Raw genomic sequence first — 7,237 nt, 5'->3', positions numbered from 1 at the left:
ATGTTTTCAAATTTCTCCATAATTGCCGAACGTCTGAGAAATTTGTTTAGTAAGTAATCAACACTGGATTGGTCGGACGAATGTCAGGTGTCTTTTGACAAATTACAGACTTCTTAAAGTTATACCAGGTCTTTAAATTCGAAAATGCAGTCAGTTACTTAAAATATTTGTTTATGTAAATGATGCACGGGTTGGTGGAATATTGATCTAAAAAGATAAAAATGCATTGGAACATCCAGTGTTTATTTTTCCAAAACACGTAACAAGAACAAGAGAAATTATTTCCTAATCGAGAAGGAATATTTGACTTTATTATTGGCTTTGCGACATTTTTAAGCGTATATTAGTTCGGCGCATTCTCTGATTATTATATTCAGTGATCACAACCTCTTAATATTACTCAAATTCCCCAGCAAAAATCAGAGACTGTTAAGATTAAGATTGATGCTGCAGGAATACAATATCGACATTTAAAGACATCATAATAAAATAAATTTTAATTGCAGATGCATTCTCACAAGCATATACTAATTATATTGCTTTATTTTGTGTCATTAATAAGACATCTTTTATGTAATGGTAATTATTATATTATTATATGTATATTTAACTAGTATGTAAAAGAAAGTGTCACAAACTAACTTAAAATTATTCCTTTCTTTTATTTATGCATTTAATAAGTTTAGACTCATAGTATAATAAAAGACCAGAAAATACATTATATGAAGTCGACTGTGCTAAAACACAGTATCCAAAGTTCACTGTAGAACACAAACTCATGTAAGTAATATGATTGTGATAGTGGCGTAATAGTTCCCTACATGCGAGAAGCTCGCGCACATCGTGATACCCGCAATGGGTCTGTATAACGCGACCATGTGTAATGTAAAACTTGGGCAATCACACCTACAATTTCGTGTGTGTGTGTGTAATCTGTCACATTATTCTGACACCAGGCTGACCAGTCCTAACACTAACCCATTAATGCTGAGCGCCAAGCGAGGACACTGTTAGTACCGTTTTTGTAAGTCTTTGGTATGACTCGGCCGGGGATCGAACCCACGACCTCCGGCATCTGAGGCGGGCGCTCTAACCACCAGACTACCGGAGTGGTCTACAATTTCTAGGGACAGGAGCTAAACCCCGGACATTCAGAGCGTTCGGTTTCAAGTAGGAAATTTCCTTATTTTATTATATTAAATAACATACGGTTAAGTGTTGCAACTGGGAATCATCCTATTGAGAGGTAAAGTTGTTTTTCTTTTTGTTTATATAGAATAGGAGTAGTGTTTTGAGGATTCCATTTTATTCACTACGACTCATTCTAGTATATTGCTTTTCACTACTTACATAGTTGTTAGTATAAGTCATTGTGTATAACCTACAGACTATCATGTTTGTCAAATATATTAATTGTAATTCCTATTCAAGTATGTAACGAAAGTACATCGAATATAATATGCTTTTATGTTGTAATCTAGTTCTATCATAGGTCAGCTCCAAAGTAACTGTCTCATATTTAAATTGTCTTGCATTCATACAATGCTAGGTTTGTTTTCATTAGTGCACAGAGATAAAGTTGTTGTTGTTGTTGTTGTTGTTCTAGGGTTTAACGCCATTTTTCAGCACAAGATAGGCTATACATGGCGGCCAGTATAACTGGTGGAGGAAGAACCCTGGAAAACCCAGGGAAGAACCACCGACACACGAGAAGCTACTGGCAGGCTTTCCCACGTACAATAGTTTGTGTTGCAATTTTTGGAGGGATGGGTGGGCGTGTGGGATTGGTTGTTGTTGTTGTTCTAGGGTTTAACGCCATTTTTCAGCACAAGATAGGCTATACATGGCGGCCAGTATAACTGGTAGAAGAAGAACCCTGGAAAACCCAGGAGAAGCTACTGGCAGGCTTTCCTACGTACCCACGCTAGCCGAGCCTTGGACTCGAACACACGCAGACAGAGGTGAGATGGCAGTGATCCGGAACGGTGAGCGCTTTAGACCACTCGGCCACTCGGGGCCCCCAGAGATAAAGTAAATGTAGACGTGACATAAAAGAGCACTGGAATAAAACAGAGCACGAGGGCACCGCATACAAGTCACTCTGTGATGTACACATTCAGCCTATAATCTATGACTAGAAACGACTTTCATTTTGTAGCCGCTTCCAACCCTGGAGAGATAAGACCAGGTTGAGACTGCTAACGGAAGATGTTAGCCATGGAATCCTGCCACAAGGGCGGACAACCCGGAATGTTTTACGAACGTCGGGACACGGGGGTCCCAGTCACACGAATTACCCTATAATCGACTACACAGTGGAGAAGCCACAGGAAAGCACAGATCAAAATCAAGGAGACATTGGAGGGTGCACAAGAATTGGACATTTCGGTCCGTGGTGAAATCCAAGAATATCCGAATGCAAACGGCACTTACTTCCCAATACTTCTCCAGGCGTCAAAGTTGTTTGCATTTTCTTCAGTATGTCACAAACTGAACGAAGTGTGTCGACCTGTTTTGAAAACTGAACTATTTTTGATTACAGCTGGCTTAAGCTGGAAATTAGCAGACGAAATCTGGATAAACTAGCTGTGTTGGAACTACCAAGGGGTGCAGACTCGTGTCTTCCCTTTTGTTATATTGGTACAAATTAGACCCCAGCCCTGACGGAAACTACTAATTTCGTTTGTAACGAGCGCCTGTGTGAGGGCGTACCTATGCAGTGAAGAAACCATTGAAGGGCGTATATTATCAGAAAAAGATCGGTGCGGAAATTCCAGTGAACAGAAAGTGCTCTAAAGAACCTTAAGAATAGTCAATATTTAAGAACTGTTTAACTGCAGTTATTTGCTTTTTTTTTCATACTATTGTGCAATACAGATTTTTTCAAAATAAATTTATTAATTATAATCATCTAATTAAATCGTAATTTTTGGTGCGTCATGTCTCTATATTTTCCACGAGTGGCAATTCCAGCCATCCAATCCTCTGTACTATGAGAAAGCTTTATTGTATAAATACTTCTTTTCTTAACGAGGGAGTTGTTATGTATATCTATATCATGTGCATTATTTTCGTCAGTGGTCGAGGGTAATGTCTACCTGATTTTGTCATGCTTCTAAGAAGTAAATAAAATGCTTACATGAAATGGAGTTGAAGATCTTCGTTTTTCCCCATGGAATTATATTGTCATACGTCAAGTGAAATAAGTAAATATACAATTTTATAAACAAGTATCCATTCTTGTTTCATATCAATCTTTGGGAATCTGTGGTAAGAGTTTGCAGTTGCGTTCAGATATTCTTTTGAGAGGAATTATTCATTTAAATGTTTCATTGGATTATTTAAAATTTCGACTAAAACAGTGATTATTCAGACACTCTGGGTTATATCACTGAGATAAATCTGGCCATTCAAGAATCGTGGCAACGAGCACATTCAAGATTATTAGAATTCATTCTGTACTTTTGGACTTGTTATAGAACATTTAGGATTATTTGACATTTAACCGGCAGTACGGTGAGTGTCTTTTAATATTTTACATTGCATTCAAAGGAAATAAATTGTTGAAATTTACTAAACGTTTTGATTTCACTTCTTTTTGTTAGAAAGTTTAAGACCCTGGTTCGTAACAATATTAACCAGCGCCCGTCCTTATAAAGCTGACTAAGCCTAACTCTTAAGGTGTATTGACTTTTTATCGCATTTGACCACCGTAAATGTCCTTCACTACCCGGGGCTAAAGGTATTTGTCGTTAGTGTACACGACAGCGAGCCATAAAATCCACGTGACCTCATAGTCACTGAAAATAAAATTGAAAGACAACATTTTGAAATGTTTTCCAACCCATCCCAACTCTTTTTCCAGCTCCTTAATCCACGCTTATTTATTTATCTGCGATAGATATTCCGCGCAAAACTATAAATGCAGGACGGTCCACGTTTCTGAAATATATTTGGATGAGAAATCAATTATTTCGGTATTTTTCTTGTTCATAAAATATTCAAAACAATGTACCGTGCAAAAGTATAATCCGTTCTCTTTGACTCCTATCCTTTCCTCTACAAAACCTTGATAATTCGAAACTGCCATTTATTCCATTATTTCAGTCATATCGTCTCCTCTACAAAACCTTGATAATTCTAAACACTGCAGTTTATTCCATTATCGATCAATCATATCGTATCCTCCACAAAACCTTGATAATTCTAAACACTGCAGTTTATTCCACCATCTATCAGTCATATCGTCTCCTCTACAAAACCTTGATAATTCTAAACACTGCAGCTTATTCCATTATTTCAGTCATATCGTCTCCTCTACAAAACCTTGATAATTCTAAACACTGCAGTTTATTCCATCATCTATCAGTCATATCGTCTCCTCTACCAAATCTTGATAATTCTGAACACTGCCATTTATTCCATTATTTCAGTCATATCGTCTACTCCACAAAACCTTGATAATTCTAAACACTGCAGTTTATTCCATCATCTATCAGTCATATCGTCTCCTCTACAAAACCTTGATAATTCTAAACACTGCAGTTTGTTCCATCATCTATCAGTCATATTGTCTCCTCTACAAAACCGTGATAATTCTAAACACTGCAGTTTATTCCATCATCTATCAGTCACATCGTCTACTTTACAAAACCTTGATAATTCAAAACAGTGCAGATTATTCCATCATCTATCAGTCATATCATCTTCTCTACAAAAAACATTGGTCAGAGTAAGCTCTAGCTTATTCTATGCCTGCCTTAAAATTCATCATCATGGTGACGATCTTCATCTACATCATCGTTGTATTCGTCTCCTCTTCCATTTACTTTGTTTTTGTGTTCCTCCGACATTTTCTGAATGGATAACGAAACAATATTGTCATGTTATTTCCTATACGTGAAATTTGTAACTATGAAGTTGGATACCAATATTTGCCTCTTTTTCTTGGCGATCTCGATGCAGATAGAAGATTAATGTTAAAAGTATATATTTAAATAGCACTTGCATTAAAGTAAATAGACTTGCAATTATTTTTATGCAATGCAACAACATACGATGGTGTACATGGATAAAGGACATACAAGAATAAAGATGAAAATTACAGAATGAAAAAAAAAAGAGTTTAAAAACGAACTTCCTATACAGTAAAATGGGCAATTTGAATAAAATATCGAGGCATCAAATCAATAATCCGCATAGCATATGAAAGCATGAAATTCATAAACCGCATAATAATTATATTTGGGCGTTGTTAAGTGTTTAGGCTCGAATAAACAGTAACACAAGAAAGAGTGAGAACAACAAGCTTTTAATAATATAACAATTTATTTACCTGGAATAATACTGTGAAAATAAATAACAAATTATGAGAACTTACGGTTTCCAGAATCAAATCCAAAATTAATAAAAGAATAATCCACGAATAAAGTTTTTGCAGTCCAAATATTGAAATGTTATAGTGATTTCAAGTTTGAGTCCTGACGCAGAATCCAAGATGGAAGGCGATGACATATGATGTAGCCTGTACTGTGTTGACGTCAACAGTTCCTTATACAAACACAATAATTTATCCTCCAGCCTTCGAAATCCAAACAGAATTTTCAATAAATGTCCTTGTTCAAGAATTCTGTATGAAAACAATAATATTTCCAGAGAAACTAATTAATCTTTTGGAGTCCAAATAATATGGAGAAAAATTAACTAAAAACTCAAACGTTCATTTCTGGTCACAACAGAAAACAATTTGACATCAAGTGTTTAAAAGCCCTGGACTCCGAGATCTCTCTCTCTCTCTCTCTCTCTAAACATCACTTTTAATACTAAGTATTTCGCAATTTCAGAAATGCCTAATTGCGAAATATATTGCGAAATAGAGGATGACGTGATCATATTTACATGTAAAAGTCAGATAGCTCCTGCATGTCCTTGATAGGAACCAATCATTTTAATGCTAGAAAAAGTTGTTTACTTGACCCTCAATCAAGGCCAGGAACTATGTCAAAAATAGAAACAAGTGTTTATATTATTAGGTTCTAAGTTAAAACTCAGGTCAAACCGAATTTTCTGGAAAATACCAAATTTCTAGTAAACAAAATTACATTACATTGAAATGTAAAGAAAATAAAAAGATTCAAAACCCAATAAACAATCAAATCAAATCAAACACAAATTAAATCAAATATAAATTAAATCTAATATATGTAACGGCGTCACACGGATAAAGCGCGTAACACGCCTAGGAATATATTCATTGATAAAAAAGACTCTTTTTCTGTGTTCAACACAGTTTATTGCCATATTAGCGGGGCCCCGAGTGGCCGAGTGGTCTAAAGCGCTCTTCGTTACGGATCAAATATAAATTAAATCTAATATATGTAACGGCGTCACACGGATAAAGCGCGTAACACGCCTAGGAATATATTCATTGATAAAAAAGACTCTTTTTCTGTGTTCAACACAGTTTATTGCCATATTAGCGGGGCCCCGAGTGGCCGAGTGATCTAAAGCGCTCTTCGTTACGGATCACTGCCATCTCACCTCTGTCTGCGGCGGTTCGAGTCTAAGATTCAGCCAATGTGGGTATGTGAGAAAGCTTGCCAGTAGCTTCTCGAGGGTCGGTGGTTCTTTCCGGGGTTTTCCCGGGTTCTTCCTCCACCATTAATACTGGCCGCCATGTATAGCCTATCGTGTGCTGAAAAATGGCGTTAAGCCCCACGACAACAACAACAACAAAAGCCATATTAGCTGGATGGGTTTCAAGTCCTGCTATTGCAATGCTTGGAGAGAATTACTTTAATATATGAGAGAATTCATTAGGTAAAAACAAATGTCATGATAGACAAAGATAGAAAAAAACGAGATTTCTTTAGCAGGGAAAGTAGAGGAAAGGAATACATGTGTATTTATGGCCTATCCAGGCTTTATTGATTCAATTGTGTGAATATGCATACAGATATGACTGCGTTACTGGATGGGATTTGGTGTAAAAATCTGCGTCGATAACATAATACCGAGGTTGGAATGATCTCCATATTTACACGTGTTCCTGCTTTTGGGCATTAATACCATGGTCATCAGGCTATATTAATACCATAAGACGTCAAACAAAATCCCCAAACATTAAATTTTAAAGGACATTTGCAAATTTACATTCCGCTTCAACGTATTTATAAAAAGGTATACTTGCAATTACCAAAATGGGCTAGTTGTCTTTTCTTATATTTAAGGGAAATAG

Source organism: Sinohyriopsis cumingii, chromosome 9 (assembly GCF_028554795.1).
Source record: "Sinohyriopsis cumingii isolate HCF-2022 chromosome 9, ASM2855479v2, whole genome shotgun sequence".
Taxonomy (NCBI): Eukaryota; Metazoa; Mollusca; class Bivalvia; order Unionida; family Unionidae; genus Sinohyriopsis; species Sinohyriopsis cumingii.
This window is presented reverse-complemented; position numbering follows the sequence as displayed.